This window comes from Hyalella azteca, unplaced genomic scaffold (genome assembly GCF_000764305.2).
Source record: "Hyalella azteca isolate HAZT.00-mixed unplaced genomic scaffold, Hazt_2.0.2 contig16202, whole genome shotgun sequence".
NCBI lineage: Eukaryota > Metazoa > Arthropoda > Malacostraca > Amphipoda > Hyalellidae > Hyalella > Hyalella azteca.
Window position 1 is genome coordinate 139,914 of NW_025946029.1, and position 12,371 is coordinate 152,284.

A 12,371-nucleotide genomic window follows, 5' to 3' on the forward strand; every position below is an offset into this window, starting at 1 on the left:
TCAGTATTCAAATAAAACTTTGATTGAAATTTAGCAGTGAATTTTTTAACATGATGTAAAGAACCGCGTTTGATAAAATAATGTAAATTTTCTCTACTTTCAACAAAATCTTTGAGTCTTAGATGTGAATTTATTTTTTCATCTAAATGATTCACTGAAAAATTCATAGGAAAGCATGAGTCTGCTTCCAATAGTGTTAATACAACATCACAATTCTGTGTTTTCCATGGTAAATTTATAGGCCTTTTACCCGATATATTTTGTTTATTAATTTCTGCTCCACAATCAATTAAAAAATTAACATTATCTATTCTTCCATGCTGAGCAGCTATTGATAGGAGTGTATTGCCATCTGCATTAACCCGTTTTAATAATTCATGTTTATTTTTTGTGGGAATCATCATTTCATTTTGCAATGGCAATTGAAAGCCCAGTAAAATTGATAACATTTCAACATTTGAATGTCTTGCCGCAATTTCTAAAGCAGATTGGTTTTTACTGTTTAAAAATATTGATACTCCATGCTTTGAAATAAAATTTTTTACCTTTTCCAATTCATTATTTTTAATCCATTTGTGTAATTTTTCTCTCATTTTTACAAATTCTTTCAATTCATAATGAATGCCATTTTCTTGATACAAAGCATCTAATGAAAAGTTTATAGGAAAACGTGAACCTGCTTTCAGCAACAATAACATAGCAGCATTGTTTCCATTTCCCCAAGCAATCTCCATAGCTCCTAGTTTGGTAGTCGAGTCTTGATAATTTACATCGACCCCACGTTCAATTAATGACTCTATCTCCTTAATATTGTTATTTGAAGTGGCTTTCAGTAGCTTGATACCTTCTTTATCAACCATTCTCAGTTCTTTATTTGATTATTATTGGAGCTTCCTTGTAGCTCAACGTCTGCACGGCGATTCAATCGTTACCGCCGTCCAGCAGCTAAGTGCATATGAAGAATGTCATTAGCATAAAGCATCATAAACATAGCATCGATTGATCAACTATAGAGCTCACAAAATTGGCGACTTAATAATAAATAAAAATAATAATAATAATAATAATAATATCATGTTTAGTGAAATATTTTGCTGTAGGCAGATCAAGAAACAATATATTTCAAAATAAAATGACTTTAATAATGTTAAGAAATTCTAGTGATTAGCTCATACCAAACTAAGTCCAATATTAATAGAACTAAGCTAATTTACCCGAGTTAGTATCTATAGGGGATGCTCTACCTTGTGCCACATACGAGAAACCAGTATCTAGGAGAGGGTCTAGTGTGGACGGATCAACCTGGAGCCTCATTCAGCCAAATATGGCTAGTGCAAACCATATTTGATGCAAATATGCAAACAATATGGATGTCTTATGGGCAGGGCTCATAAGAATGGCCACACCCGCGATGAGCCCCATGTGGGAGTGCTTGTCACCCAGGCTACACTCACCCAATGAAGTTGCTGTTACCCAAGCAAATCACCAACCAAGTTACCAGACTATCATCCAGGTCACTCACACTAAGTTGATGTCCAGCTGGCCTCCCGCCGGCCACCCGTATCGTTGATGGTATCTCTTAAAATCCGTATTTCTGGTGGAGACAAATAGAGTCACCCTTCACATAATCAGTCATTACAGTATTTAATTGATCTGCGCAGAGTACCTCTGCTTGAACTCATATATGCGAGAGGTGCGTTTGTTGAAGATTTAAGATGACGTTGGTGCCACAGAGTGTTGTTTGCAGTTAGTATGCTCACATTTGTTAGAGATTACAAATAAAATTTCAATAATACAAATGTGCAACATGAAGATAGGTCAAACATACTAGATTCTATTTATTAAACTACGTTGGTTGCAGGGCATTAACTTCTATAAAGTAATCAGTGGTGGCTTTGATTATCTTCACCTACGTCTCAGGTGGGAAAGGACCTCGTCACTGATAGAAATTTGACAGCTGTTATGAGACACTTAGGTGTTTCAAGGCCCCTCCGAGCGATCGTGCCGAAATCGAGACACCTGAGGCCGCTCAGGTGTTTCAAAGATGTCCAAGTGTTTCAAAATTTGGGATTTTGAGACACCTGTGTGCTTAAAAAGAAGTTAGAACACAAATTAATCTACGGAGAATCCAACCAACTTTTCAGAATTCGTCCATTTTCCAGCCCTGGATGAAATCATTCTCACATATTCATACATATTCCAGTCAAATCCATTTTTGCCTCCCAACCAGAAATTAGAAAACTATATTTCTCCTTCCCGATCTGATTTCAACGCTTCTCTCCTTCACAGAAGAATTAGTTTCATATTTATTATTTCCTTACATATATTTTATTAACAATTAATATCTGTATGCATAGGCAGCATGAAACTTCACTCAGTGTCCCGCTAGTTAGTGATAAATGCGTAAAATGTAGACTCACTGTCACCGCTGCCAAACTCAGGTTGAAGAAACTTGGAGTCACCTGCCAAAATTTGAACTCTTGCCAAGACTGTAGACGAATGCGCGCGACCAGCTGCCTTAGTCCACTCAGCCACATAGACGGTAGAGAAACTTTGAGTTTGTAACGTGTTGCACGTGGTACAGTCTGAATATATCCTGAATTTTAGGATCAAGTTATTGTGTGATTGAATGGCGTAGGCATCGCTCGTTTCACAAAGGATAAGCAGTGTTTGTAACATGAAACTTCTTGTATTTGATAACATATAATCTTTCACAAACAATTTTCAAAACGTGAAAATTCGAAATTGTATTCTTCCCTGATTAAATATAAATATATTTATGACTCACTTCAATCGAATCTTCTCGTTGGAAACTGCTCTGATGAAGTTCTCTAGTTCGTGTGAAAATGTTGGAATTGGTCGTCAAAGTTTCAGCTTCTAGCAATGACGTAATCATATTTTTTAGTATAAAAAAAATAGGAAACTAAAAAAATAGGCTTAGCGTTTAGTTTTTGAAGAAGTACTTTTTTTAGCAATGAATTAATAGACAAATATAACAGCATAATGGCCTAGAGAGCAATAATCCTAAACCTAGTGATGTATGCTTTCACTCCAGCATGACCCATCTGTAGCCGAGCAAGTGGTATCTCTACGAGTCTGTTTCGGTTCAGTGCCCAAGGCCAATTGCCTACTCTATCTTAAATTTTACGGCGGAAAAGCCCTTCCCTGAAACTTTAGTGTTATTAACCCTCTCTCTCTTTGTCAGTACTCAAGAAAAATAAAATTCATAATTCTTACCGTCTCTTCCTTTTAGCTGGGAGTAATATGGTACGATGCCGAAGGGTGTGAGCCTGCGATGCTGCGTGGTCTGCTGCTTCGTTCCCAGCAATGCCTCGGCGACCTGGAACAAACTGGAGCTTGAAATAATGTGAAGTTACCAGCGCCATCAGTTTGATCTGGCTTAGGTGTACGCATGATTGAGGCTTCCTATCTTTGATTAGGAACAGTGAACTGAGAATCTATAAAAATTACAAAATTTTGTTGATGTCCGAGGTTGTTTTGTCCATTTTTCAGAGTTTCTACTTGATCCAACCAGTGCAATCTGGGAGCATCCACGGTGACACCAAGATTCCGAAAGTGGGAAACGACTTCTATTGGGTGACCGTTACATAAAAGAGAGGGCAGTTCTATCTTCTTGTTAGTGAAATACATGCATTTATTTTTGTTGATACTGAGTGTATGGCCCCAGTACAGCTGCTAAAAGCATCCAGTTGAGTTTGAGGCCTGACAGATGCCTCATAATGTCAGAGTCGCTGGTAAAAAAAGTGACATCATCAGCATATTCTGCACACCTTATTCGAGACAGAAGGTATGTCATGTATCAGTACATTAAAGAGGGTAGGGGAAAGTAAAGCTTGCGAAACTCCTGAGCATATTTTTCTCATTGATGCAAGTTTTACCTCAAAGAAGACTTGGAAGCGTCTATCAGAGCGGAACATTCTCACCTATATTAACACTGCTCCTCCGACACCATCTCTTAGCTTGTTCAAGATGCCAATGTGTCAAACTGTGTCAACGGCGCTGGAAAGGTCACAGAAGATGGTCACCAGAATTTGTCTGCTGCTCAGTGTTTCTCGAATCGCAGAGGTTAATCTAGCGCAGTGGTTCCCAAAATGGGCGATGTCGCCCCTTAGGGGCCGTGGAAAGATTTTGGGGGGCGGCGGTAAGGAAGAAGAGGGCGTTAGAAGGCGGTAGGGGGGGCGGCAGTCCGAAGTCAGAAGTTCCAACGTTTGTTTGACGATTTTTACACAACACGTGCAGCACATCATGACTCCCAGCGATGGTTTTTCACCCAGATCTGCTTTTTAACCTCTCCTGGGTTTACGTCTCGGACAAATTAACAGCCGGACTCGCGGCCAATTTACAAATTCAACGATCAAGGAATATCTCTCAAACTACTGAACTTAACTCGATGAAACTTGGTACACGTATTCGTTAGGACCTAAGGGTAATGTTTAGCTCGTGAATTTTTTTTTAATTTTGCCTTTATTTATTTTACCATAGTTATATGGCAATCCGGGCCGAAATTCACAGTGATCAAGGAATTTCTTCCAAACTATTGAACAGATTCGAAAGAAAATTTAAATTTACAGTCCTAACTACCGAACAGTAATGTTTAGCTCGTGAAATTTTATTCGATTGTGCCTTTGTTCGCGAGTTTTTGTTTATTTCACCTTCATTCGTGATTTAAACAGCAATACGTGCTTAAATTCGCAGTAATCAAGAAATTTATCCCAAAACTACTGAACAGATTTAGACGAAACTTAATATTTAAATACCTAACCTCAGCAACGGTGATGTTTAGCTCGCTACAATTTTTTCGTTTTGCCTTCGTTTGCGAGTTATACGGCCATACGTATATGTCTATACGTAAACGGATATAACATAACATAACATAACATAGTGATGTCGGCTCTGAAGTGTAGGCCTGATGTGGCCTGTCGCCGATTCTTTTCCATTTCGTGCCTTGTTCATAGATCTAAACTCGTATCATTTGATCGGATCATTTCATGACTGGCGATAGTTTGAAGTAGCTACTAGACTTCCACCGGGTTCGATAAGGAGCTAGGCATTTCAAATCTGAACATATATTTTTCCATAGCTTTATCTCTGCTGTNAAAATATGGGATTCTAATTATACGAGGTTAAACTACGTTTAGACACGTTTCCGAGAATATGCGAAAAAAAAATTTTCTCTAAATATATGAAAAGAAATTATGAAAATTAGTAAAACCTAGGTGGAAATGGTTATAAGACCAATATATGTTTTTCTCCATTTTGATATCTTTCTGTAATATTTTCACTTTAAAAAGTGCAGCAAAATAAAGAATATCTTGATTTTCGTCATTTAGGGCCTTTCTGGTGTACTTCTGATGTAGTTCAGTGTCCTCACTTATATTTTTTTTAAGTAAAAATAGGCCAAATGGGATAAGACTCACTGAGGCCGAGAAGGCGCAGATTTTCGGCTTCGTGAAATGCAGTTGAAGCCAACGGGACATCGCAATGGGAATAAAATGCTTATAACCCATTGCACAATCATTTTTTGCTAATCCGGACGGCTGCGGGTGAAAAAAAGCACACTGGACCAACCCCAAAATTACCCGACAGGGATCTTAGGAGACTGTTTTCTGAGGCTTCTAAAACTGGCACTACCTCTATAGAATTGGCCACTGGACTTGATGTGACAGCACGACGCATCCGTAAGATATTGCATGACTCGAAGAAATTCAAATACATGAAGAGGAAAAATGCCCCTGTGCCCCAGCAAAAGCATATTATCAACCGACAAAAATTTGCTGAAAAAATTTGCTTATTGGTAAGGGATGGCACAAAATTATCTTCAGTGATGTAAAAAGTTCAATCTTTATTGTTCAGATAGATGGCAATGCTATTGGCACCACTAGACCGTGAGCCTGAATTTTTTTTTTTCAAGCGGCAATCTTGTGGTGGTTCGGTAAAGGTTTGGAGGGCGTTTAGTCGAAAGGGAAAATCAACTCTAGCTATTTTACATGGGAGACAAGATTCCGTGGCTTACAAGCACACGCTGTTTTACCAATTTCTCCCTTTTGCCGATGAGAAACATGAGGGAACATATGTTTTCCAACAAGATAATGCTTCGATTCACACCTCAAAATCAGCAAACATGTGGTTCCCAGAGCAGAAAATTACTCTGTTGCCATGGCCGGCGCTTAGTCCTGACCTCAACCCCATTGAAAACTTCTGGGGCATCATGGCGAGGGATGTTTACCAAAATGAGCGCCAGTTTCAATCTGTGAGTGACCTGAGCACGGCTATCCTTCGTTCATGGGATAAGATTTCTCAAAACACACTGGATTATATGGTAAATAGTGTGGGGAGAAGATGCATTGAGGTAATTATGGCGAAAGGTGAGATTGCCTATTAAAACGAGTGTATGTGATCCACAAAGAGAAAAGCATATCTTGGTCTTATATAACCATTTCCACCTAGCTTTTTCTAATTTTCATCATTTCTACTCATTTATTTTGAGTATTTTTTTCGCATAGCGTTGGAACCGTTTTTAAATTCGTGTAATTAGAATCTCATATTTTTTCGTACAAGAAAAAATATTTGGAGAAAACTGGGTGGTCGTATAGCCATTTCCGGCACTGTAGTCTGGAAGAAATTCTTTTATCACTGCGAATTTCGGCCTTTATTTCAATATAACTAACGAATGAAGGTGAAATTTAAAAAATTTTATGAACTAAAAATCCCCGTTAGGTTCTGATGAATACATGTTCCAAGTTTCATTGAGCTGCGTTCATTAGTTTGTGAGAAATTACTTAATAATTGAATTTGGAGATTGGTTGTGCGACCGGCCACGAGTCCGGCCGTAACTTTGTCCGAGACGTCCTAGGTTTCTAGTACTGAAACAGTTGAAACAGCTTAAAAACATATTGGTTCACTAAATGGGGTTCTATTTGTGAAATACACATTTGTGTTTAACCTTTATCTTTTAAAATTGCAGCGTACTAAATTTCAAGAAAGAGGCGTATGTTTTTATATGTGTCTGTGGGGGGTGCTAGAAATTCACTAGGGAGCCAAAGGGTGAGCCAGCCTGAAAAAGTTTGGGAACCACTGATCTAGCGACCTGATCAACAGCTCACAAGCAAGCACGGAAGCCTCCTTGGCTTGGTCATAATTTCTTGTTGAGTTCCAAGAAAAAAAAGTCGTTTATTGATCATTCACTGCTTTGCCAGTACATGAGAGCAGAGAGCTGGGGCGATATGAGGATACATGTGTAAGGGGTTTATTGGGCTTTAAGATTGGGACTATGAGAGTAGTTTTCCACTCAGTTGGGATTGTGTAGGAGAGGTTTTCATTATAGATAAAAGAAGCCGCCCTTTATACTCCAGTGTAAGATTCAATAGGTGCTTATTATGAATGTGATCTAGTCCAGGGGAAGAGTTTTTGAGATTACTTAAGCAGTTTTCCAGTTCATGAAGTGTAAAAGGCTGATTTGAGAAGTCATCATTGTCAGAGCTCAAGGAGAGGGCCAGAGGGAGCGGTACTGCTTCGGGAGAATAAGTTAGAGAGGGAGAATTCAGAACTGTTTGGTAGTGTTAGGCCGAGGCATTCAGAACTGGGTCGCAAACATAGCATCATGGGTTAGAACTGGTTGGGATCTGTGATGGAAAGGAGGTTCAGGTGCCTGATGCTATCCACACGGGACTATATGGCGCTTCTGATGTATTATTCCTATATGTGTTCTTATATATATACGTGTTCTTATAATCGGGGTTGTTAGAGAAATAAATCTAAGTTTAATTCTTAAATTTTCGAAAAGTTATGTTAATTTCAGGAAATTGCTGAGCTACAGGCATTCAATATAAAAAGAGGATTCCAATATTTGCAAAGCTTGTAATTATTCATATATTACTTAAAAGAATTATTAAAGTGAAATCTAATAAAATCTTCATGGTTGCACCTCACGTAGACATTATCATGACTCAACTCGAGATATGTTATCACAACATTATAATAGTTATAATGCATGACTCAACATATAATAGCTCGAAAGCGCATGATAAGATTGTCAATCTTGCTGAGCGTGATAAGGCGCATTTTAATGTGTAATGATCTTGCGTGCCGAGTTTCATTTAACATTTGGGTTCAGAAACAATTATATTGATAAATGCTGACAAACACAAGTATATTAGATTAAAGTTAATTAGAGTTATCAACAGGAGCGGGAAGGCGTAGGTAACTGCTTTCTACGTGACTCCCAACAGAGCATAAGGTCTAATTTACGTTCAACCCAGTGAAAATTTACAGACGCATCAGCTTCTGATTTGGAGTACCAGAAGCTGGGGCGACTCTAAATTTTGTTAGGGAATTCGGTAAATTCCTTAACACATAAATCAAGTGAACCATTCAATATCAACAAACACAATAATAATATAGCCCTAGTAAACACGAGATAGCAAGTAAAGAATAAACAGATACAATAGAATATAAACACGACACTAGAACAACAACATTCTCCGTACCTCTGCAGTGTCTAAATTACACAAACAAATCCTTGCACGTAACCCAAAGGCAACTCGCATAAAATTCGCACACTGCTACGGGATCGGATCGTCAACTCTCTCTCTCTTACGTTTATATTAAACACGTAGGTAACTCAGATCTCTATCTTCATTTGATGGCTGTGGAAATCCCGACTATGTAACCAAGATCAGTATATAGTGTGTGAAAAATAATCAGATTTGATGTTTATGAAGGTTACAAATTAATTAAACACGATTCAAAGTTAAAATAATTAAATTACTTATTAGATTTAACGTTATAAACGTGTATTTAAGAGTACGTACATAATATATTTAAACGTAAGTTTTTTATGATTCTAAAACCTGGACTGGTTACAATTTCCAAACGTATTTCTTGAGGAATATTTATAGAGCCCCTATCGTATACATAAAGCGATTTGATCTCAGTTTAACCGGCACTAATTGCCTGAATAAATGGTGGAGTTTATACTATGCGTTAATATAAAGATACATTACATGGTCATAATTTAATGCTCGAAAAATGTGACGGTAACTATGATTAATTCGCGGTCGGTCACGGCAACATATCTCCAAGCTAATCGGATGATGGAATTTAGCATGGAATTTGGATGAGAAATAACGGTTAGTAGAGCGTAAATGGAATCGTTCTTCGTTGTGTATTAAGTATTGTACAATGAGTACGGAAGAAACTGAGTCGTTAAAACCCCCATGATTGGAGCAGCGAGTTGGAGGTTCGAATCCCGCAATGAGTTGTGACAATTCAGGTTAAAATCGTCAAGAAGGCAGGTGGTAAAGAATCGGCGACAGGCAAACATGAACAAATCAAAGTGTCTGACATTACCATTTTAAATTCCGTGTAAAATAATTTTACGTTGAATCAGCTGAAGCAGAGAGCGGTGCTGTATTCTACATTCACGACCAAGACGCACAAGGGGGAAAATCCTAAATCTTGATTTAAATCTCACAAGTAACAGTGCATTTATCAAGCATCATTTTTGCTATTACGAAAAAATTGAACTTCTTACCTTGGTTTGTAGGAGTGAGCGACACCTTATAGCCTCTTCGTATTGAACGCAGCACACAACTGATAGTGCAGACTGTGCAGTGCAGGCCGAGCTTCGTATATAATCTATGACAAGAAATGACTTGATGATTTTATGAGAGATCTTCTCGTAAATCTATGCAACCTAAACCATTCTTTCAAAACTTAAGTGCGTTTAAAATACAATAAATATGATACTTATATATTCTTTGATGCCTTACAGAAGTTACAGATTATGCATATGGTATACGAGATAAAAATATTCTTTAAATTCAATTGTACATTTATGATGATAGGTACCTTAAATTAGAAACATTTTAAATGGCTAGTGTGAGTTAATACGCAAAATTAGTACAGCTACAGAAACAAAGATACTCTTACCAAATATCACTTGCACAACACGTCGGGCACCATATTAGCAAGAAAGAGAAGGTTAAATAAACTCAAGAAATTTACTACCCACCAGGCCTCACGTTGAAATAGGGTTGTTTTAACGTTGTTCCAACTTAATCCGCTCATAATTAAAGTTGTTTCAACGAAAATTCCTCATAATGGACGTTGTTTCAACGTCATTATACTGATGGTTGCCCAGTTGTTCCAGTTACGTGTTTATTGTTCACGTATAATGCCTTAATGCAATGGAACTATTGTGTGGTCATTGGCATGTCAATGAAAGACTGGCAGGCTTTTGCCTTTCAGTTGTGTATCAGAATTTCAAAATATTCGTTTCGTCCCTGCCCTTCCTAGCTCCGCTGTAGCCCGGACTCTGAATTAATTCGTCTAGCGGAAGTAACAGTTTCCAAATTATTGGATGCGCCCGACTGATGGGGCAACAATTAAGGTTGGGGCGGTAGGGGAGTAAGAGGAATTTTCGAATAGACGCTAATCGCAAATTAAATTTTCATGGCAATTGAGATCGTTGCTGTACCCTGGAAACAACGGCAACAGGAGCACTACAAAACCGTGTTGGTCGAAGCGTAGAGTTCAGTACGTCGGTTTTTCACTCAGTATAAAAGGCGATAAAATGGTTTTCTTAATCGCACAATATTCCTAGTGTTTCTCGCAGTTACGTCGATGAAGTTTAAATACTGAAGATCAGGCAGCATCGTTACTGTTGCCGCTGGAAAGAGAACAAAATAACCTTCAAGTTTGTAGCAATACCTCCGATGTATTTATAGTTCATTTCGCTTCCATGAAATTAGGTTAATTGCAAAATATTGCTGGAAACACGCCACTACGGCAACAGGCATCCAAGACAGAAATAGAATACTTGCACAGCTTGTTATTACTCATTTACTACTTACAAGAATTACATGAAACTTCGTAAAAGCTTTGTATTTGCACGTCATGTAGACATTTTAATATTCGGGATGACTCATGATGAGTTATGCAAGCGCCGTTAATAGTGTGATAAGATTGTGAAGACGAGTTTATGGCCGGAATGGTTGAAAGTATTGATTCAGATAAATTAAATCAGATGCATTTTAGCATACAATCAGATTTGATATTAATGAAGGTAGAAAATCAAATCGGTATGATTTTTTTAGCTAAACAATTAAATCAGACATTAGATTCGAGTTAGAAAACGTATATCTAAGAGTATGCTTATTATATACATACAAGTAAGTTTTCATAATTATCATATTATAGAATAACTCATTTAATTTCCAACTGTAATTATTGCTGACTATTACTACTATCGAATACTTGGAGAGATTTGATCTCGGTTAACGGTACGGTATAACGGTAATTAATTTGCGATTGGTCACTCAAACATACCCCCAAGCTAACCGGATCTAGGCGGGGATTTAGGATGAGAAATAATAATTGATTGCTCGTATATATGATCGTTCTTCATGATTGTTCTTCAAATATTTTACAATATGTACAGAAGGAAAGGAGTCGTTAAAATCGCCAAGATTGGAACAGCGATGTAGGAGGTGTGAAACCCGCAACAAGTAGTGAAAATTATGGTATAGGTATATCGGCAAGGTGAACGTGGACGGGAGGTGAAGAATTAGCGACAGGTCATAATGGCCTAATCACTAATATTATTATATTATACGCCTAATGGCCTAATCACCATATTATTATATTATACGCAAGATAATTATACGCTTAAAGAGCTAGGACAGAGAGTGGGGACCACGGACCCATGGTTAAACTAGTATAAGGTTGACCCATGAGAAGCTCATTTTTGCGGATGTAGTTCTTGTAGTTCGCCCGTGACGTCACTGATCTCAGTGACGTCACGAGCATTAACCAATCACCGAAATGCGATCAAACCAGTCGACCAATCCGTCGTAGGACTGACGGGATTGTTTACGTTTCTCGATCTACGATTGTTTACATTTCTCGATCTCAGTGACGTAACAAGAAAGCTGAACTGAAAGCCGGATGTCCTCGTGGGTCAACCTTATTTTGTTCAACCATACACGGACCAAGACGTCCATGAGATACAATCGTAAATCCTTCATTTAAACTACCTAATAACAAGGAATTTATCATCAATCATTATTGCTACAACAGAAAGTTGAGTTTTTGACCTTGATGTGTCGGAGTGAGCTATTTGACTTGAAGTTCTTTGAGAGATATTATCGTAAAGTTATGTAACTCAAACCATTCTTTACAAATAATTTTCAGTTTAAAACACAGAAAATATATTCGTTTTCTTTTTGCGACTCCATAAGAAAGTTATCAAAAGCATTGGTTGCAAAAGTTCTTTGATACCTTGCTCATTATACGTATTGAGAAACGAGGTAAACAATATTATTTCAATAGGACGATACTTCCGTACACAC

General features: G+C 37.8%; 1 long non-coding RNA gene across 3 annotated transcripts; it reads right to left on the bottom strand.

Moving 5' to 3' along the window:
* Positions 1–564: 564 nt before the first annotated feature.
* LOC108680690 lies at positions 565–9,608 on the bottom strand. 3 transcript variants are annotated; one of them, XR_007157203.1, is made up of 6 exons: positions 9,554–9,608; positions 3,238–3,340; positions 2,421–2,877; positions 1,910–2,088; positions 1,523–1,594; positions 565–945 (listed from the first exon to the last, which is right to left on the bottom strand). It is a non-coding gene; the product is annotated as an uncharacterized LOC108680690 (long non-coding RNA). The 3 variants fall into 3 exon arrangements; XR_007157202.1 differs by having other exon boundaries at positions 1,914–2,088; positions 2,421–3,340; XR_007157201.1 differs by having other exon boundaries at positions 2,421–3,340.
* Between the last annotated feature and the right edge of the window lie 2,763 nt (positions 9,609–12,371).